This window comes from Dermacentor albipictus, chromosome 10 (genome assembly GCF_038994185.2).
Source record: "Dermacentor albipictus isolate Rhodes 1998 colony chromosome 10, USDA_Dalb.pri_finalv2, whole genome shotgun sequence".
Taxonomy (NCBI): Eukaryota; Metazoa; Arthropoda; class Arachnida; order Ixodida; family Ixodidae; genus Dermacentor; species Dermacentor albipictus.
In genome coordinates this window covers 25449979-25472028 of record NC_091830.1, presented here as the reverse complement: position 1 = coordinate 25472028, position 22050 = coordinate 25449979, and the positions used below count along the sequence as shown (strand labels likewise).

Below are 22050 nucleotides of genomic sequence, written 5' to 3'. Positions count from 1 at the left end.
CGATGTCCACTAACGCCGAGACGTATCCATCGAAGCTCACCCCAGCATTGGCTCCCGACTTTTGGTAAATTATTGCCTGAGCAGTCCTCGGCTCGCGCATTTGCAGTGCTATGCAGCCGCTCACGACCATCTGAGGAGGGAGGTTGGAGTCGCTGCAAGATTAAGAGGCTTTTACCTTTCTTGTTTCTTGGTGCTTGGTGGTGGTGCCTGGTGGTGGTGCTTCGTTTCGTGCCTTTAGGGCACAACACCAAGCAACAAGTCTTCAAGATCGTCGGGGCAGATTTTTATGCCAAATTGAGTATCAAATAACGCCGCATAGCAGTTGGCCGCTTCGATGTCCACTAATACCGAGACGTATGCATCGAAGCTCACTCCAGCATTGCCTCCCGACTTTTCGTAGATGATATTCTTAGCAGTCCTCGGCTCGCGCATTTGCAGTGCTATGCAGCTGCTCACGACCATCTGAGGAGGGAGGTAGTTGGAGTCGCTGCAAGATTGGGAGACTTACATTTCTTGTTGCTTGGTGCTTGGTGCTTGGTGGTGGTGCCTGGGGGTGGTGCTTTGGTGGTGGTGCTTGGTTTCGTGCCTTTAGGACACGACACCAAGCAACAAATCTTCAAGATCGTTGGGGCAGATCTTAATCCCAAATGCGGTATGGAATAATGCCACGTAGCGGTTGGCCGCTTCGATGTCCACTAATGCCGAGACGTATCCATCGAAGCTCACCCCGGCATTGCCTCCCGACTTTTGGTAAATGATTATCTGAGCAGTCCTCGGCTCGCGCATTTGCAGTGCTATGCAGCCGCTCACGACCATCTGAGGAGGGAGGTTGGAGTCGCTGCAAGATTAAGAGGCTTTTACCTTTCTTGTTGCTTGGTGCTTGGTGGTGGTGCCTGGTTTCGTGCCTTTAGGGCTCGACAATTAGCAACAAATCTTCAAGATCGTCGGGGCAGATTTTTATGCCAAATTGCGTATCAAATAACGCAGCATAGCGGTTGGCCGCTTCGATGTCCACTAATGCCGAGACGTATTCATCGAAGCTCACCCCAGCATTGCCTCCCGACTTTTGGTAAATGATTGCCTGAGCAGTCCTCGGCTCGCGCATTTGCAGTGCTATGCAGCCGCTCATGACCATCTGAGGAGGGAGGTTGGAGTCGCTGCAAGATTAAGAGGCTTTTACCTTTCTTGTTGCTTGGTGCTTGGTGCTGGTGCCTGGTTTCGTGCCTTTAGGGCACGACACCAAGCAACAAATCTGCAAGATTGTCGGGGCAGACCTTAATCCCAAATGCAGTATGGAATAATGCCGCGTAGCGGTTGGCCGCTTCGATATCCACTAATGCCGAGACGTATCCATCGAAGCTCACCCCGGCATTGCCTCCCGACTTTTGGTAAATGATTACCTGAGCAGTCCTCGGCTCGCGCATTTGCAGTGCTATGCAGCCGCTCACGACCTTCTGAGGAGGGAGGTAGTTGGACTCGCTGCAAGATTAGGAGGCTTTTACCTTTCTTCTTGCTTGGTGCTTGGTGGTGGTGCCTGGTGGTGGTGCTTGGTTTCGTGCCTTTAGGGCACGACACCAAGCAACAAGTCTTCAAGATCGTCGGGGCAGATTTTTATGCCAAATTGAGTATCAAATAACGCCGCATAGCAGTTGGCCGCTTCGATGTCCACTAATACCGAGACGTATTCATCGAAGCTCACCCCAGCATTGCCTCCCGACTTTTGGTAAATGATTGCCTGAGCAGTCCTCGGCTCGCGCATTTGCAGTGCTATGCAGCCGCTCACGACCATCTGAGGAGGGAGGTAGTTGGAGTCGCTGCAAGATTAAGAGGCTTTTACCTTTCTTGTTGCTTGGTGCTTGGTGCTGGTGCCTCGTTTCGTGCCTTTAGGGCTCGACAATTAGCAACAAATCTTCAAGATTGTCGGGGCAGATTTTTATGCCAAATTGCGTATCGAATAACGCAGCATAGCGGTTGGCCGCTTCGATGTCCACTAATGCCGAGACGTATGCATCGAAGCTCACCCCGGCATTGCCTCCCGACTTTTGGTAAATGATTGCCTGAGCAGTCCTCGGCTCGCGCATTTGCAGTGCTATGCAGCCACTCACGACCATCTGAGGAGGGAGGTTGGAGTCGCTGCAAGATTAAGAGGCTTTTACCTTTCTTGTTGCTTGGTGCTTGGTGCTGGTGCCTGGTTTCGTGCCTTTAGGGCACGACACCAAGCAACAAATCTGCAAGATTGTCGGGGCAGACCTTAATCCCAAATGCAGTATGGAATAATGCCGCGTAGCGGTTGGCCGCTTCGATATCCACTAATGCCGAGACGTATCCATCGAAGCTCACCCCGGCATTGCCTCCCGACTTTTGGTAAATGATTACCTGAGCAGTCCTCGGCTCGCGCATTTGCAGTGCTATGCAGCCGCTCACGACCATCTGAGGAGGGAGGTAGTTGGACTCGCTGCAAGATTAGGAGGCTTTTACCTTTCTTCTTGCTTGGTGCTTGGTGGTGGTGCCTGGTGGTGGTGCTTGGTTTCGTGCCTTTAGGGCACGACACCAAGCAACAAGTCTTCAAGATCGTCGGGGCAGATTTTTATGCCAAATTGAGTATCAAATAACGCCGCATAGCAGTTGGCCGCTTCGATGTCCACTAATACCGAGTCGTATTCATCGAAGCTCACCCCAGCATTGCCTCCCGACTTTTGGTAAATGATTGCCTGAGCAGTCCTCGGCTCGCGCATTTGCAGTGCTATGCAGCCGCTCACGACCATCTGAGGAGGGAGGTAGTTGGAGTCGCTGCAAGATTAAGAGGCTTTTACCTTTCTTGTTGCTTGGTGCTTGGTGCTGGTGCCTCGTTTCGTGCCTTTAGGGCTCGACAATTAGCAACAAATCTTCAAGATTGTCGGGGCAGATTTTTATGCCAAATTGCGTATCGAATAACGCAGCATAGCGGTTGGCCGCTTCGATGTCCACTAATGCCGAGACGTATGCATCGAAGCTCACCCCGGCATTGCCTCCCGACTTTTGGTAAATGATTGCCTGAGCAGTCCTCGGCTCGCGCATTTGCAGTGCTATGCAGCCACTCACGACCATCTGAGGAGGGAGGTAGTTGGAGTCGCTGCAAGATTAAGAGGCTTTTACCTTTCTTCTTGCTTGGTGCTTGGTGGTGGTGCCTGGTGGTGGAGCTTTGGTGGTTGTGCTTAGTGTCGTGCCTTTAGGGCACGACACCAAGCAACAAATCTTCAAGATCGTCGGGGCAGATTTTTATGCCAAATTGGGTATCAAATAACGCCGCATAGCGGTTGGCCGCTTCGATGTCCACTAACGCCGAGACGTATGCATCGAAGCTCACCCCAGCATTGCCTCCCGACTTTTGGTAAATCATTTCCTGAGCAGTCCTCGGCTCGCGCATTTGCAGTGCTATGCAGCCGCTCACGACCATCTGAGGAGGGAGGTAGTTGGAGTCGCTGCAAGATTAAGAGGCTTTTACCTTTCTTGTTGCTTGGTGGTGGTGCCTGGTGGTGGAGCTTTGGTGGTTGTGCTTAGTGTCGTGCCTTTAGGGCACAACACCAAGCAACAAGTCTTCAAGATCGTCGGGGCAGATTTTTATGCCAAATTGAGTATCAAATAACGCCGCATAGCAGTTGGCCGCTTCGATGTCCACTAATACCGAGACGTATGCATCGAAGCTCACTCCAGCATTGCCTCCCGACTTTTCGTAGATGATATTCTTAGCAGTCCTCGGCTCGCGCATTTGCAGTGCTATGCAGCTGCTCACGACCATCTGAGGAGGGAGGTAGTTGGAGTCGCTGCAAGATTAAGAGGCTTTTACCTTTCTTCTTGCTTGGTGCTTGGTGCTGGTGCCTGGTTTCGTGCCTTTAGGGCACGACACCAAGCAACAAATCTTCAAGATTGTCGGGGCAGACCTTAATCCCGAATGCAGTATGAAATAATGCCGCGTAGCGGTTGGCCGCTTCGATGTCCACTAACGCCGAGACGTATCCATCGAAGCTCACCCCAGCATTGGCTCCCGACTTTTGGTAAATTATTGCCTGAGCAGTCCTCGGCTCGCGCATTTGCAGTGCTATGCAGCCGCTCACGACCATCTGAGGAGGGAGGTTGGAGTCGCTGCAAGATTAAGAGGCTTTTACCTTTCTTGTTTCTTGGTGCTTGGTGGTGGTGCCTGGTGGTGGTGCTTCGTTTCGTGCCTTTAGGGCACAACACCAAGCAACAAGTCTTCAAGATCGTCGGGGCAGATTTTTATGCCAAATTGAGTATCAAATAACGCCGCATAGCAGTTGGCCGCTTCGATGTCCACTAATACCGAGACGTATGCATCGAAGCTCACTCCAGCATTGCCTCCCGACTTTTCGTAGATGATATTCTTAGCAGTCCTCGGCTCGCGCATTTGCAGTGCTATGCAGCTGCTCACGACCATCTGAGGAGGGAGGTAGTTGGAGTCGCTGCAAGATTGGGAGACTTACATTTCTTGTTGCTTGGTGCTTGGTGCTTGGTGGTGGTGCCTGGGGGTGGTGCTTTGGTGGTGGTGCTTGGTTTCGTGCCTTTAGGACACGACACCAAGCAACAAATCTTCAAGATCGTTGGGGCAGATCTTAATCCCAAATGCGGTATGGAATAATGCCACGTAGCGGTTGGCCGCTTCGATGTCCACTAATGCCGAGACGTATCCATCGAAGCTCACCCCGGCATTGCCTCCCGACTTTTGGTAAATGATTATCTGAGCAGTCCTCGGCTCGCGCATTTGCAGTGCTATGCAGCCGCTCACGACCATCTGAGGAGGGAGGTTGGAGTCGCTGCAAGATTAAGAGGCTTTTACCTTTCTTGTTGCTTGGTGCTTGGTGGTGGTGCCTGGTTTCGTGCCTTTAGGGCTCGACAATTAGCAACAAATCTTCAAGATCGTCGGGGCAGATTTTTATGCCAAATTGCGTATCAAATAACGCAGCATAGCGGTTGGCCGCTTCGATGTCCACTAATGCCGAGACGTATTCATCGAAGCTCACCCCAGCATTGCCTCCCGACTTTTGGTAAATGATTGCCTGAGCAGTCCTCGGCTCGCGCATTTGCAGTGCTATGCAGCCGCTCATGACCATCTGAGGAGGGAGGTTGGAGTCGCTGCAAGATTAAGAGGCTTTTACCTTTCTTGTTGCTTGGTGCTTGGTGCTGGTGCCTGGTTTCGTGCCTTTAGGGCACGACACCAAGCAACAAATCTGCAAGATTGTCGGGGCAGACCTTAATCCCAAATGCAGTATGGAATAATGCCGCGTAGCGGTTGGCCGCTTCGATATCCACTAATGCCGAGACGTATCCATCGAAGCTCACCCCGGCATTGCCTCCCGACTTTTGGTAAATGATTACCTGAGCAGTCCTCGGCTCGCGCATTTGCAGTGCTATGCAGCCGCTCACGACCTTCTGAGGAGGGAGGTAGTTGGACTCGCTGCAAGATTAGGAGGCTTTTACCTTTCTTCTTGCTTGGTGCTTGGTGGTGGTGCCTGGTGGTGGTGCTTGGTTTCGTGCCTTTAGGGCACGACACCAAGCAACAAGTCTTCAAGATCGTCGGGGCAGATTTTTATGCCAAATTGAGTATCAAATAACGCCGCATAGCAGTTGGCCGCTTCGATGTCCACTAATACCGAGACGTATTCATCGAAGCTCACCCCAGCATTGCCTCCCGACTTTTGGTAAATGATTGCCTGAGCAGTCCTCGGCTCGCGCATTTGCAGTGCTATGCAGCCGCTCACGACCATCTGAGGAGGGAGGTAGTTGGAGTCGCTGCAAGATTAAGAGGCTTTTACCTTTCTTGTTGCTTGGTGCTTGGTGCTGGTGCCTCGTTTCGTGCCTTTAGGGCTCGACAATTAGCAACAAATCTTCAAGATTGTCGGGGCAGATTTTTATGCCAAATTGCGTATCGAATAACGCAGCATAGCGGTTGGCCGCTTCGATGTCCACTAATGCCGAGACGTATGCATCGAAGCTCACCCCGGCATTGCCTCCCGACTTTTGGTAAATGATTGCCTGAGCAGTCCTCGGCTCGCGCATTTGCAGTGCTATGCAGCCACTCACGACCATCTGAGGAGGGAGGTAGTTGGAGTCGCTGCAAGATTAAGAGGCTTTTACCTTTCTTCTTGCTTGGTGCTTGGTGGTGGTGCCTGGTGGTGGAGCTTTGGTGGTTGTGCTTAGTGTCGTGCCTTTAGCGCACGACACCAAGCAACAAATCTTCAAGATCGTCGGGGCAGATTTTTATGCCAAATTGGGTATCAAATAACGCCGCATAGCGGTTGGCCGCTTCGATGTCCACTAACGCCGAGACGTATGCATCGAAGCTCACCCCAGCATTGCCTCCCGACTTTTGGTAAATCATTTCCTGAGCAGTCCTCGGCTCGCGCATTTGCAGTGCTATGCAGCCGCTCACGACCATCTGAGGAGGGAGGTAGTTGGAGTCGCTGCAAGATTAAGAGGCTTTTACCTTTCTTGTTGCTTGGTGGTGGTGCCTGGTGGTGGAGCTTTGGTGGTTGTGCTTAGTGTCGTGCCTTTAGGGCACAACACCAAGCAACAAGTCTTCAAGATCGTCGGGGCAGATTTTTATGCCAAATTGAGTATCAAATAACGCCGCATAGCAGTTGGCCGCTTCGATGTCCACTAATACCGAGACGTATGCATCGAAGCTCACTCCAGCATTGCCTCCCGACTTTTCGTAGATGATATTCTTAGCAGTCCTCGGCTCGCGCATTTGCAGTGCTATGCAGCTGCTCACGACCATCTGAGGAGGGAGGTAGTTGGAGTCGCTGCAAGATTGAGAGACTTACATTTCTTGTTGCTTGGTGCTTGGTGCTTGGTGGTGGTGCCTGGGGGTGGTGCTTTGGTGGTGGTGCTTGGTTTCGTGCCTTTAGGACACAACACCAAGCAACAAAGCTTCAAGATCGTTGGGGCAGATCTTAATCCCAAATGCGGTATGGAATAATGCCACGTAGCGGTTGGCCGCTTCGATGTCCACTAATGCCGAGACGTATCCATTGAAGCTCACCCCGGCATTGCCTCCCGACTTTTGGTAAATGATTACCTGAGCAGTCCTCGGCTCGCGCATTTGCAGTGCTATGCAGCCGCTCACGACCATCTGAGGAGGGAGGTAGTTGGAGTCGCTGCAAGATTAGGAGGCTTTTACCTTTCTTGTTGCTTGGTGCTTGGTAGTGGTGCCTGGTGGTGGTGCTTGGTGTCGTGCCTTAGGGCACGACACCAAGCAACAAATCTTCGAGATCGTCGGGGCAGATTTTTATGCCAAATTGTGTATCAAATAACGCAGCATAGCGGTTGGCCGCTTCGATGTCCACTAATGCCGAGACGTATGCATCGAAGCTCACCCCAGCATTGCCTCCCGACTTTTGTTAAATGATTGCCTGAGCAGTCCTTCTCGGCTCGCGCATTTGCAGTGCTATGCAGCCGCTCACGACCATCTGAGGAGGGAGGTTGGAGTCGCTGCAAGATTAAGAGGCTTTTACCTTTCTTGTTGCTTGGTGCTTGGTGCTGGTGCCTGGTTTCGTGCCTTTAGGGCTCGACAATTAGCAACAAATCTTCAAGATCGTCGGGGCAGATTTTTGTGCCAAATGGAGTATCGAATAATGCCGCATAGCGGTTGGCCGCTTCGATGTCCACTAACGCCGAGACGTATGCATCGAAGCTCACCCCGGCATTGCCTCCCGACTTTTGGTAAATGATTACCTGAGCAGTCCTCGGCACGCGCATTTGCAGTGCAATGCAGCCGCTCACAACCATCTGAGGAGGGAGGTAGTTGGAGTCGCTGCAAGATTAAGAGGCTTTTACCTTTCTTTTTGCTTGGTGCTTGGTGGTGGTGCTTGGTTTCGTGCCTTTAGGGCACGACACCAAGCAACAAATCTTCAAGATTGTCGGGGCAGACCTTAATCCCAAATGCAGTATGGAATAATGCCGCGTAGCGGTTGGCCGCTTCGATATCCACTAATGCCGAGACATATCCATCGAAGCTCACCCCGGCATTGCCTCCCGACTTTTGGTAAATGATTACCTGAGCAGTCCTCGGCTCGCGCATTTGCAGTGCTATGCAGCCGCTCACGACCATCTGAGGAGGGAGGTAGTTGGACTCGCTGCAAGATTAGGAGGCTTTTACCTTTCTTCTTGCTTGGTGCTTGGTGGTGGTGCCTGGTGGTGGTGCTTGGTTTCGTGCCTTTAGGGCACGACACCAAGCAACAAGTCTTCAAGATCGTCGGGGCAGATTTTTATGCCAAATTGAGTATCAAACAACGCCGCATAGCAGTTGGCCGCTTCGATGTCCACTAATACCGAGACGTATGCATCGAAGCTCACTCCAGCATTGCCTCCCGACTTTTGGTAAATGATATCCTTAGCAGTCCTCGGCTCGCGCATTTGCAGTGCTATGCAGCCGCTCACGACCATCTGAGAAGGGAGGTAGTTGGAGTCGCTGCAAGATTGAGAGACTTTTACATTTCTTGTTGCTTGGTGGTGGTGCCTGATGGTGGTGCTAGGTGTCGTGCCTTTAGGGCACGACACCAAGCAACAAATCTTCAAGATCGTCGGGGCAGATTTTTATCCCAAATGGAGTATTGAATAATGCTGCGTAGCGGTTGGCCGCTTCGATGTCCACTAACGCCGAGACGTATTCATCGAAGCTCACCCCAGCATTGCCTCCCGACTTTTGGTAAATCATTTCCTGAGCAGTCCTCGGCTCGCGCATTTGCAGTGCTATGCAGCCGCTCACGACCATCTGAGGAGGGAGGTAGTTGGAGTCGCTGCAAGATTAAGAGGCTTTTACCTTTCCGATTGCTTGGTGCTTGGTGTCGTGCCTTTAGGGCACGACACCAAGCAACAAATCTTCAAGATCGTCGGGGCAGATTTTTATCCCAAATGGAGTATCGAATAAGGCAGCGTAGCGGTTGGCCGCTTCAATGTCCGCTAATGCGGACACATATCCATCGAAGGTTACCCCAGCAAGGCCTCCAGACTTATGGTACATAATTTCTTGAGCGGTCCTCCTCGGTTCCCGCAACTGCAGCGTGATGCATCCGTTAACAACCATCGGAGCAGGCAGGTAGTTGGAGTCGCTGCAAGCTTAAGAGAGTTATGAAGAACAAGACCCCTTGTTTACTCGGGCTAGTCGCCACATGTTCCAGAATTTAGACACATTTCACCAATGCTAAACACACTTGAGATAAGGGCCAAGAGTGAACGGGACACGATATACAACTTCAAGAGATTTTTTGCATTGTAGAACACGAAGAATTTATGGGATGTATAGAATGTAGAAACAAAGAAGCATCGTCTATTCATCTTTTCATACAGATGAGCAACTGAAATACGTCACATTATTCTCCAGAAAGGAATTTTCTTTTAGGGAGCCAGCGGCAGGGTGTTCACACATGTAGATTGCATTTCTTCTGAAAACTCTTCTAATATTTATCAGCATGTCTTTATATGAGCGCGAGTGTCATGAAATAGTGGGGTGCAAGAGCACATAAGGCAATAATTGTTCAGTGTTCCCATGGGAAATCATTCAGTCACCAAGCCACTTGGCAGATATAGCACTGCGAACTGCCCACAAGTGCTTCTGTTGCAGTTTTACAAGTCTGTGCTGCACCCTGAGTTTAGATCAAACAGGGCATAACATTTATAGTATTTTGGTCATTGCAGAGATCATTAACTTGCTCTCAGGCAATGACTCTCAGTGGCCATCACATTGCATTGAATAAAAACAAAAAAACACCATTTAGCATAAGAGTACTACTGGAATCGTGCACTTTTTCCAAAGAAGCACTGTTATTATTCTTCGTTTTTGTTCATAGTCGTATCATTTATGTTATTGCTTCCTGGCGTAACACTTTCACTGGCATCTTTCCTGTATTCAGCACAACATCAGGCCATTCGCATTATAGGCCGAAGCCATTTTTCCTCTAATGCCTCGAAAATTACGTGCTAATCGGATTCTAGAACTGGTTACTAAAAAAGTTCCATATGACTTCATATGTTTTGAACTCCTTGTTAATCCTAATAATGCAACGTTTGCATCAAGGTAATTGTGTTACCTTTATGTCACACTAATTACAGAAAAATGACATCCTCTTTTGCTGCACTTCACATTCAGAATGTTACATCATCCTCTACTCTATGTTCATTTCAGGATGAACTAAAGAATTACTGGCTCTCTGATTAACCTCATTTTAATGCAATTTTGCTCAGGTGGTTAGTGTACCTTTTTTCTTTGCATTGCTTTTTCTCACTAGATTTTCATTATTTACTTCTATTTTCATCTTTTCTGCTTTTATTACTGTAAGAATTCATCAAGGGTTCCGCTGCTTTATTCATTGTGACGAAATATATGAACGAATAATAAACTGAGCGCCCTGACATCATTTGGAAATGGCAGCTTGGAGAGTAAGCATTTTACGCCAGATGCCCACGTGAGCATCCCCACTGCATGCATCGCATGATTTGCTGGTCAGCTGAACATGCCGCAATGTCTTCTTGAAAGAACTGAGTTTATGTCTACAACGGTGCACATTAAGACTTCAGAGTAGTGCCTCTGAATTTAATTTTGGCGCTTAAATTCTGCCCTCAAACAATTCCCCTTAAAATACGGCATTGAGAATGCTGGGTGATGGGACACTGGCTACTCCAAGCATGTCTACAGTCAGGTTGATCACATTAATTTCCATCAATTTCACTTGAAGCAAGGCCCATCGTGTTGAAAGCTGTTTCATCTGAAGTAATAAAAAAAGAAAACATATTGCACGAAACTGCGGGAAGAAACACAATGTGTGTGTAATTAAACATTGTATTTTTTCTTAGGTGCCACCACTCTCAGTTCCCATGTCAAAAAAATATTTTGCTGCGTAAATGGTTAACCTAAGCCCCTCTAATGAATTTAAATTGTGTTTTGCTTTCGTATGTATTAGATGCATATGCACGGGATGCATACATATGATAGAACGAGATGCATATATTTATCTACGAAAATATGTATTTTATGTATACGATATTATGGTGCCAGGCTAGAGCACACTGGCCCAGTATGACCATTCTGCCTTCCGTCAAATAAACACTTTGCCACTGCTCTCAACCATGTTTAATAGGCATATCATGGCGACTTCTTCCACATAACTGTCGAAAATGAAAGATGCCCCTTGACCCTTTGTAGTTGCGTGTCGTGCCCTTCCAGACATGCAAAAATATTCTTTCTTGGCAGATGTTCAAATAGTAATGCTTGGCATGCTTGTACATACTTGCCCTATATTTTGTAACACTCATCGGCAACTTTTCAACTACTGCATTTTGCTGCCTCTGTGTATAAGCATAGCACTTTTTAGTGCCAAATTTGAAGCAGTCAACACATGCTTTTTGCGCTGCAGGGCATCCGACACTGGTAGCAATTATCTCTCTATGTACATCTTATAGAAAGAAAACTTGCATTAGTTCAGTAAATCTGAAGAGAGCTTTAATGTCGATGATGAATATACTTTGCACTTGGAGGACAAGCAAACATCCTTGGATGCATAAGGAATTACGAAAGATTTGTGCAAGAAAATGACTTCTTGAATGTTCACACAAATACTCTTTCTGCAGGGTGTACAACATGCACATATAGTTTTGACCAGAATGCCAAAACAGCGGGCAATATTGTTTCTGAAAAGGGCTAATCCTTATCTGGCCCTTGGCACCAGGGCAAATCTAGAATGTAGCGATTGGAGCAAGATGTTTGGAGAGCCGCAAAGGAGAGAAAGAGACGCATCGGATACAATTGTTCTAACCGTGTCAGGTTTTGATGAAAAAAGAAGGAAAAGAAGAGAAATTATCTGTCTCCGTGAAACTTACGCTTGTTTCTGCCACATGTCCACAGTACGAAATATGTACAGAGACTGTTTATAAGTCAGCCCAAACTGGCTGGCCATGATGCCATCGTAAACAGACACCAATTTTTGCAATGTTCTTAAAGAAATTCTGCACCATGCGCTCTCGTGCATGAATGCTGCAAACTCTTGCAGATTTATCAATGGAGCCCTTCCACCACTTCTCAAAAATCTTTCCGCCAGGACTTCTTCGGCTTCTTCGTCTGCAAAATGATTTAAGGCCACAAATTAGACACCACTCTTTGAGCAAACCGGGCAGCGCTGCATGTCTGAATCAGCAGAACATGTCTACGCAAATAACTTGAATATCCGGATCGCTCCAAATAATAATATTGGTAAATATTAGTAGTCATTGCCTCCATGCCCGTTCTGCGGCATGGCAGAACCAAGACATGGCTGCTTTTTCTATGTTTTTTACTGTAGCCTCCTCCTGGTTCTGCTTCATATTTTCTATCAGGCAGGCTGCATAAGAAAACAATCATCAAGCGTGCGAGGAAAATGAGCTGCGACAGTGCAGACAGCGAAAGTGATAATATTGTAGCAGAAGACTTACTGCACAGTAGCTCACAAACATTCAGGTCACAAAACTTCATTTTGCCTTTTGCAACAACCAACTGAACTGTTTTGCGATATCCCACAGCATCATGCTCTTTAAAATGCATGCAGTCTTGTGGTTTATGGTGTCACCACCTTGGACAACCATGTCTTTTCTGGCACAAAATGAAATCGGCAATAATCAGTAAATCATTCGCGTGTTATACGTATATCGCTCTGAGAAAAAAAAAGCGCTGCACCTCATCTTGTGGAAAACAGTAAGAAAATGAAGGCAAACAGCTTCACTACTATTCGAAGCTTTGCTTCCTTGTCAAACCCGAGTTCAGCAAATGGCAGCTGATCAGGAAGGTTTTGGCTCTCTGGGCATGCTTCTTCAGCATTAGTCTTAAGTTCTGCCAAGAGCTGTGTGTGCGTCTGTTGCACAACCTTAAGGGTATTAAGGGTGGACAATACCCTCTCCATTACCCTCTCCATATTTTCCCATCAAGATCAGTTATGTCAACATATCTGAGATGCTCATACAAAACTGCTGAAATTGAGCAGTGCCTCATAATCCCCTTTGCTAGTTATGTTCAAGCCCACCATGCTCCGTCTTTTAGCATTCCATGCATATTTAAAAAGTAAAGAAGCATGCTGGCAAGGAACCGCTCATTACTAACAGCGTAATGTTGAACAGTAGTGCCACAGGACACTAAACAAGCCCGGGTGGCATTTAATCCTATGCCTCTTATCTGTGTGCTGTGTCACACTGCTCAAAATTCTGGTGTGTGACGAGATGTTCCAACCATGCCATTTAAAGCAAACATGAGAGGACAAACGTCGACACCATACCAAGCAGTTGCTGATCCGTTCATAATCTTGAGGAAGTGGTAGATGGGCCTGAAATTGAGTGACACCATGCATTAATTACTCATTGCAAGCTCCAGAAAGAAATAACTCTGGCAGCATGCAAGGTGACTGCCCTGGAAAGTACGAATGCATATTTTAACAAGTCCAATAAAAGAGCCATTGTGAAAGAAAAATTGGTATTCACCAGCATGAAGTCTCGATGGCACACTTTCGGTTTCGGATCCATCAGCTCTTTTGAACGGAGGCCTAGGACTCGCAGATGCACCTGAAATTTCGGCAAAAATGGCCGCATGTATTCATACGCTCAACACACAATCACACACAAAAAAAGGAATGAGCAGCACTAACATATCACGACTGAGCTGTTGCGTCCATCTATGTGGGGAATGAGTCAAATTCGCTTCGTGATGTTGTGATAGGAAACATATACGCAAGTTTTCGCTTCTTGCTTTATCAAGAGCAATATCGTGCTTATAGTGAAGACAATCATTAACATAGGGGAAGTCATGTTTACTTTCTTGCAGCAATAATGCTTCATATTGAGAGCACATTAGAAACTAAATTAACATCTACTTGGCATGCTTTGCCCTGTCAAAGTATTTTTTTTTACATTTTTAAGTTGAAGTGAAAAAGATGTACAATACCTCCAGAGTGTGTTTTTTTTTTTGGTGTTGTCAAGGCATCTTGAATGATGCGTGGGTAGCAGGGTCATAGCCACCTGAAATAGTAATTTTAATACAATGCTTTTAACCTGTCCACACATACAGCTTTGTGCTGGGACGTGTGCTTGCAAGTGCTTATACTACGCTAAGCTTTGGTTAAGATGGTAGACTCCCAGTTTATAGCACAACGTAGCTGCCCAAGAACGAACAGTTGATGTGCTTAACGTTTCTGAACTCATTGCTCAATCTCTGCCTTGAGGCAGCTTTTGGGAAGTGTGAATATTCGTATTTCATGTGTGTGCACTTGTACACAAACAAATTAAGAATGCTTCTTTCATACCAATGTTTGTCACCATTTGAGGCGCTGTTGGCGGCCTAGGAAGTGCGTAGTTTGGGTCATCACCGAGCTGTCAGTCGTGTCTTGTTCACTGCTGTAGTCAAAAGCCAAGGCACTTTGTATTTTTTTTTCTTTTTCCACATCTCAATTCCTCTTCACAGCTCATGTCTGAAGGATATTGCAGGAAGTTCTTGACTTGTTCTTGCAGGAAGTCTTGACTTGTTTTTGGGATGAAGGCTTCGAGGTATACATTGCTTTTACACTGAGGCACCCCAACCTTCATTTGATAATCAATGCGGAGTGACAAATGGCTCCGTGGTGAAAAAAGTGTAATGTATTAGTGTAGCATGTTATTAGTGTATTAGTGTATTATTATTAGTGTACCATATATTATGAAACAGGCATAAGCGGGAAATTCGACGTCTAGTAGAAAGGAGAGGTAGTTCAAGTTTTTGCTTCATGCGAGAAACCCTGGCTAAGCAATAGTAGTTAGGATAAACCTAACAGCGGTTCTGAACCGATTCTATGGACTGTGTGAACGAGCTAGTCTACGGGTCCCATATCGATGAAGCGTGCTCGAGTTTTGAACGCACGAGCTAGTGTACGGGTCCCGTATCGATGAAGTTGTAAGGAAGAAGAAGTGCGCCGTGCCGAGCTCCACAGCCGGATCGCCAGCGTTACTGAAGTGGGGCTCGGGCGAAACGCTGTTCCTGGTTTTGTACTGGCTAAGCCTACGCTGTTGCGTCTTGTCCGCATCATTCGTGTCGTCCACGTACAGCCGTGTCGGACTTCTTTGCCATAATTGGTGGAGGTTTGCTGGGTCTCCTGCAATCCTGGAATTGCGCAGCCGGACTCTCCCTGCCATCATGACCACCGAAAGCGCCATGAGCTTACCACCACCTGCTCCCCAGTCTACCGTATGCCCCGGCACGTTCCGCCAGCGGGACCCTCCTATATTTAGCGGCACTGACGACCACGACGTTGATGACTGGCTCTCATCATACGAACGCGTCAGTCGGAATAACAAATGGGATGACATCACGAAATTGACCACCGTCCCTTTCTACCTCACCGGGATTGCCCACTTGTGGTTTCGGAACCACGAAAGCGAAGTTCCAAGCTAGACGGTGTTCAAGACAAAGTTCAGCGAGGTCTTCGGCCGCCCTGCTGTGCAAAAGCTTCGTGCCGAACAACGTCTGCAGGCGTGCTCTCAGCAGCCTGGTGAGAACTTTACCAGCTACATCAAAGATGTCATCGATCTCTGTAAACGTGTCAATGCATCCATGACTGAGGGCAATAAAATCAAGCATATCATGAAGGGTATCGACGAAGACGCGTTTCAGATGCTCATTTCAAAGAGCCCCTCTACTGTTGCACAAGTTATTGAACTGTGCCAAAGCTATGACTAGCTCCACCGTCAATGCGTCCTCACCCGCCGTCCTGTTCTCCATCAGGAATCGTTGTCCGGCTTGACCTCTCCTTTTCCAGATGCCACCGTCCTCTCGCAAATCAAGGCTTTCGTCCGGGAAGAAGTTGCTCGCCAGCTCTCCCTGATCTCCAACCCACCGGCATTATGGCAAAGAAGTCCGACACGGCTGTACGTGGACGACACGAATGACGCGGACAAGACGCAACAGCGTAGGATTAGCCAGTACAAAACCAGGAACAGCGTTTAGCCCGAGCCCCACTTCAGTAGCGCTGGCGATCCGGCTGCGGAGCTCGGCACAGTGCACTTCTTCTTCCTTACAACTTCCCCCCTCGCTGAAGACGGAGCCGCACAGGAGGCCTAAGGCGTGGTGAGGACGAAGGGCTCGTGATACGGCTTGAGCCGATCTACGTGCACAATTTCGCGGCCTCGGCGGCGCAGGTCCGTAGGGGGCGTCAGAGGTTTGATAGCGTAGTTCACAGGAGAAGTTTGGCGTAGAACCCGGTAAGGTCCATGGTATCGGGATACGAACTTGGAGGAGACACCTTGAGTCGAAGTAGGAGGCACCCACAACCACACAAGAGCGTCAGGCGAAAACTGGTGGTGGGGGCGCCCGTCGTCATGACGAAATTTCTGTAGCGCTTGTTCTTGCGTTGTAAGGGAGCGAGCTAGTTGCCGACATTCTTCTGCATACCGGGCGGCTTCGGAAGCCGGTGTACCCTCTGATAAGTCGGGACGGTAAGGGAGAATAGTATCGATGGGAAATGATGGTTCGTGGCCATATAGAAGAAAGAAGGGAGAAAAGCCCGTCGTTGACTGGGGTGCCGTGTTGTAGGCGTACGTGACAGAGGGAAGGATGAGGTCCCAGTTAGTGTGGTTGGAGGCGACATACATTGAAAGCATGTCGCGAAGAGTTCGGTTAAAGCGCTCTGTCAATCCGTTTGTTTGCGGGTGATATGCAATGGTACAGCGATGAATGACGCGGCATTCAGCAAGAAGTTCTTGAATGACGTCGGCGAGAAAGACGCGACCTCGGTCACTCAGGAGTTCGCGGGGTGCGCCGTGACGTAGAACGAAGCGTTGAAGCAGGAAGGAAGCGACGTCACGAGCCGTCGCGACTGGTAGAGCGGCCGTTTCTGCATACCTAGTGAGGTGGTCTACAGCTACAATGACCCAGCGATTGCCAGCAGCTGTGTATGGCAGAGGCCCGTAGAGGTCTATCCCAACCCGGTCAAAGGGCCGCGAAGGGCATGGCAAAGGTTGCATTGGTCCAGAAGGGCGGCAAGGATGAGGCTTGCGGCGTTGACATTTTGTGCAAGAAAGCATATTCGAGTTTAGAACGCACGAGTGTTTTATATAGTAGTACTTTCAATGAAACGGGAGCGAGGTGGAAATTCCGCCGAAGAAAACCAAGGAACTGTTTGCTTTGTTAATAACATGGTGGATATCCTTCTGCCAGGATACGACTCTTATATAAACATACGGTGAAACATCCAGCGCCATTGGAATGCCAAGTCAAGCTCAGCTGCAGTGCATGCATGGCTACTGACAGTGCACAGCAAACTGGGACTGCCTTGCTCACATTGCAGCTGCCAGCACTGCGAATATATTGGGCATGTTTTCTTCTGCATGTGAAATTATTGCAAGGAGAGGGTAAAGTGGTGACTACGGTAACAAAATATTGCTGCTTGGGAGCATCAGCGGTTCGTTTCGAAGTGTACAGATTTGAAGTGAACAGGAAAAAGGTCTAGCAATGATATCGGTGGCCAGCGATCAGCAATGATGCTGCCGGCAACTCCGGAGCTTAGAAGCCACCACTCCTCTGCTGCTGAATGGCCACCGTTGTAGTGCCACAGAAATCCAGAACATACACAACTTCCTTTGTGATCGCACAGTTAAGCGTCAAGGTAAATGGAGAAGAATATCAGAAGCGTTATCTCACGCGGGGAGTCCCTCAGGGATCCCCGATTCTCTTCTCCTTGGCCTTGGCCAGAGCACAACTGCTAAACATACCCGACACAGGATATATCGTTTACGCAGCAGACATTACTACACTCTAGGCATAAACAGGATCTCCAGGTGAGATCGAATAAACACTACAACACGCGATCTACATTGTACCCTCCCAGCTCAAACAAATTGGTCTTTCCAGCTCACCGGAAAAATTGGAATGTATCATAGTTAGAACCAAAAAGGCCACTCGGCTAACCATTACCGAATCCTCATCCATCTCCGAATGGAAAATAAACCAATTCGAAGGTGCAAAGAAATTTACATTCTGTGATTCCACATCCAAGATTATGGCAAGGTAGACACTTGGATGCAAAAATCTACGCAAACGTCAACTGAAATGACTGCTATACTGCATCATACAGCAAAAGAAAGGAATTTGCAAACGCTCTAACCTATGCAGTGTAGTTGCGGCATATAGAGTACCCACCATAGTATTCCAGCTGCCATACCTTCACCTCACAAAAACACGTCGCATGAAACCCTACAACCTGTACGGACAACTCGCCGAAATCTCGAGGGCTTCTAATATATGCAGAAAGTCACAAATGGGCTTACTTCCAAATCTTAGCAAACGCTTCGACATCCGCACAGAATCCCAAATAAATAGACTGAAATGATCCGACCAAGGTCAAACATAGCTTAAAAATTTTGGACTTCCTGTAGACAACATGTCTCAAATAATACTGCCACCTCCTCCACAATGGCAAACACTTCATAACATTCACCTACTGCCAATTTGTTTTGCACGCGCTTGTCTTCTTACTTGGTCTGCTTGTGAATTACTGTTGCGGGAGCAACAGTAATTCATAAGCAGACCAAGTAAGAAGACAAGCACGTGCAAAACACATCCAACATGACCCCCTGGATGCAACTGTATCACACAGACGCATGACTGGGTATGGACCTTACATACACTCTATGGTGACATGCAACGTCGCAGCCAATGCATATACCCAAGGCCTGCACACAGGTCTGCCAACACAAGCAGCTGTTAAAATAGTGGCGATAACTGAAGAAATCACAGCACCAAAACAACACCCAACAGCATCCTCATTCGCACACACAATCAAGCAGCCTGCTGAGCTTTCCTAGTGGGAAAGCTGCCCAACTTGATGCATAAAAGGCTACATAGATATACCGTATTTACTCGCATAATGATCGCACTTTCTTGTAAAAAAAAATTTACGCAAATTCAAGGGTGCGATCATTTCCGAATTAAATTTTCCACAAAAATAAAAAACATTAACCTCGCATTAGTTGCGGGATGATAACAGGTCAACAAATAGGCAGCTGCCGCTTATCTAGTGCGCGACACCTTCTTCTGAATCTTCTGAATCGACCTTCTGCACAGCGACGAGGGATGAAGTGGACCCACACTTTGACATTCCAGTACCGAGAGAGGCAAAACCGTTTGTTCCGGAGCCTGAGGAACAAGGAGACGTGGGCCCGTGTGCCAGCAACAGTGGACCGATCAACTACCCTTCCAGCCGGCTGTGCCGCGGATTTTCCGCACAGTCCAGGGGCTGGAGCCAGCAGAGCGAAGACTGAATCTGAATCCAGCCGGCTCTTTATTTGTGGAGAAGGTACCACCATCAGCTGAAGCTTATCGTGGTTATGCTACTGACCTGTCACAGATTAACTTGTGGAACTTGTTAATATAACTGGTTCACTTTTTTGCTGCATGGTTTGGGTGGAGGAATGCTTCTGAATCGACCTTCTGCACAGTGACGAGGGACGAAGCGGACCCACCCTTTGACATTCCAATACCGGGAGAGGCAAAGCCGTTTGTTCTGGAGCCTGAGGAACAACAAGACGTGGGCCTGTGTGCCAGCAACAGTGGACCGATCAACACCCCTTCTAGCCGGCTGTGCTGCCGATTTTCCGCACAGTCCATGGGCTGAAGCTAGCAGAACAAAGACTAAATCTGAATTCAGCCGACTCTTTATTTGTGTAGAAGGTACCACCATCAGCTGAAGCTTATCGTGGTTATGCTACTAACCTGTCACAGATTAACTTGTGGAACTTGTTAATATAACTGGTTCACTTTTTTGCTGCATGGTTTGGGTGGAGGAATGCTTCTGAATCGACCTTCTGCACAGTGACGAGGGACGAAGCGGACCCACCCTTTGACATTCCAATACCGGGAGAGGCAAAGCCGTTTGTTCTGGAGCCTGAGGAACAACAAGACGTGGGCCTGTGTGCCAGCAACAGTGGACCGATCAACACCCCTTCCAGCCGGCTGTGCCGCCGATTTTCCGCACAGACCAGGGGTTGAAGCCAGCAGAGCGTAGACGTTACTACAGTCAACGACCGATTTTTCATACCCTCTAAGGAACGTGAAAACGTCCGAACATTCAGGCAGTCCGAAAAAATGAATGCATGCAAAAAAAACGCACCTTTTTTCTTTCTTTTTCGGATCTAGAGGTAAAGGGCGAAGTACCAGGCTTCCAAAACCCTGCCAAAGCATCAGTGAAGTGGCTATAAAAAAAGGCATTCCAAAACTCTGTATGCAGCCGACTGCCGGTTATGTTCATGTGCATTGTCAGGCAGCCGGTTTTAATGCTGCAGTGGCTTGAAGAACCTGTTGATTGTTGTTTGGACGGCGTTCCAGTTGCATGCGATCATAGTTGCCTTGATCTGAGCAAGGATCATGTCAGCACTGTGCACCGATGAAGGAGTCAATAGTGCTCGCAGCAACTCGGCGCTTGTAGGCGGCGCAGGCATTGGCTCCTCATTTTCAACATCGGAGTCTTCTGAATCTCCCACATCCTCACGGACTATTTCCTCATCAGTCAGTTCTGCGCAGAAGTCGAGCTCATTGTCAGCGTCAGCAAACTGTTCAAAAGTTATTTCCGTGGGTATGGAAACCCCAGCAGAGCGGAGGTCGTTGATCACATCATCCTTGGGCGGGCACATGTCAATCGTGTTGTTGCTTTCAGGCAAGTCTGGTTCCTCTGTGGCGAGTATGAAGCCAGTGTGGCGAAAACAGTTGCAAATTGTGTCTTGCCTCACTGCCTTCCATGCGTCTGCAAGCATTCCAACAACAGACCGAAGATCAACGTTGTAGCCTTTGCCGTTTTCCGCACACAGCACCGTGCGGTTCAGCACCCGCAAATGGCACAAAAGTTTCAGATTGCGGGCGACGCTTTGGTCCATTGGTTGGAGGACTGCAGTCGTGTTGGGTGGCATGAATTTCAGCTGGACAGTCTTCAAATTATTGACCATGACCGGCGCATTTGTCGATGAAGAGCACGACACGTCTGTTCTGACGCTCAACCTTCCTGTCCAACCTGCGGGCATAACTTTCGAACAACTGCTGAGTCACCCATGCCTTTCTGTTGGCTTCGTACAACACTGGCAGTGTTGACCCTTTAAAGCACCTCGGGCTCTTTGGCTTCCCGATTACTAACAAGGAAAGCTTCTCGCTGCCAGACATGTTGCTGCCAACGAGAACGGTCAGCCGTTTTTTACCGTGCTTGCCACCATGGCATGCATGGGTCACCAGCAAAAGCGAGCATTCTTTCCGGCAAAATCTTAAAAAAACTAACCAGTTTCGTCGCAGTGAAAACGTCGGCAGAGAACTGCTGCAACAAAGACTGAAGTTTTCCGTTGCGGTACTGCTCAATAACAACTGCACTGTCGACTGCGCCGCTCTCACCGCACATCTTGAACTTGAGGTCATTCTGATGTTTAACGTTCCTCAACCATCCATCACTAAATTTAAAATCCTCAATGTCCATTTGAACTGCGAGAGTTTCTGCTTTCTCTTTCAAGATGCAGCCCGAGACCGGCAACCGCTTTGATATCACCGAATTAAGCCACACGACGATAGCTTCCTCAAGCTTTGGATGAACACCTTGGCTTGCATTCTTTTTTTGGGCAGCGGATGATTTTTCGGCCGCTTCCAAGACCTTACGCTTGTTCTTGAGGACATCCGAAACTGTTTGCTTCGAAATGCCGAACTCCTAGCTCACGTCAGCCTGCGATCGGCTGCTCACGATTTGATTAATAATGGCTGCTTTCTTCTCCATCGTTAGCCGACGGTACTGCTTTCTACGCTTCGATGCCATCGGCGAGGACGACGAAGACGGGAGTGGGGGCCATCAAAGGCAAGCGAAATCGTCAAGTTGCGGACAGTGGAGTTCGCTGACGAGCGTCGAAGCACCTAGGCCTAACGTCGCAGAGCACACTTGACACAGCAGCACAACCACACACCACGCTAGCCAAAACGTGGCCTGCGGAAACAAACGAAATGGCGCTGCTCCGGAAACTCTGCCGGAGGCGGAAGTGCAGCGATGACCATAG

General features: G+C 48.4%; 1 protein-coding gene and 1 long non-coding RNA gene across 2 annotated transcripts in view; one reads left to right on the top strand and one right to left on the bottom strand.

Moving 5' to 3' along the window:
- The window catches only part of LOC139050931 (uncharacterized), an 86416-nt gene that overhangs the window by 40885 nt on the left and 23481 nt on the right, over nucleotides 1-22050 (top strand). The gene's annotated exons all lie outside the window — the stretch shown is intronic.
- On the bottom strand, nucleotides 11470-13574 carry LOC139050932 (uncharacterized). Its single transcript, XR_011509154.1, has 3 exons — nucleotides 13492-13574; nucleotides 13290-13337; nucleotides 11470-12106 (listed from the first exon to the last, which is right to left on the bottom strand). It is a non-coding gene; the product is annotated as an uncharacterized lncRNA (long non-coding RNA).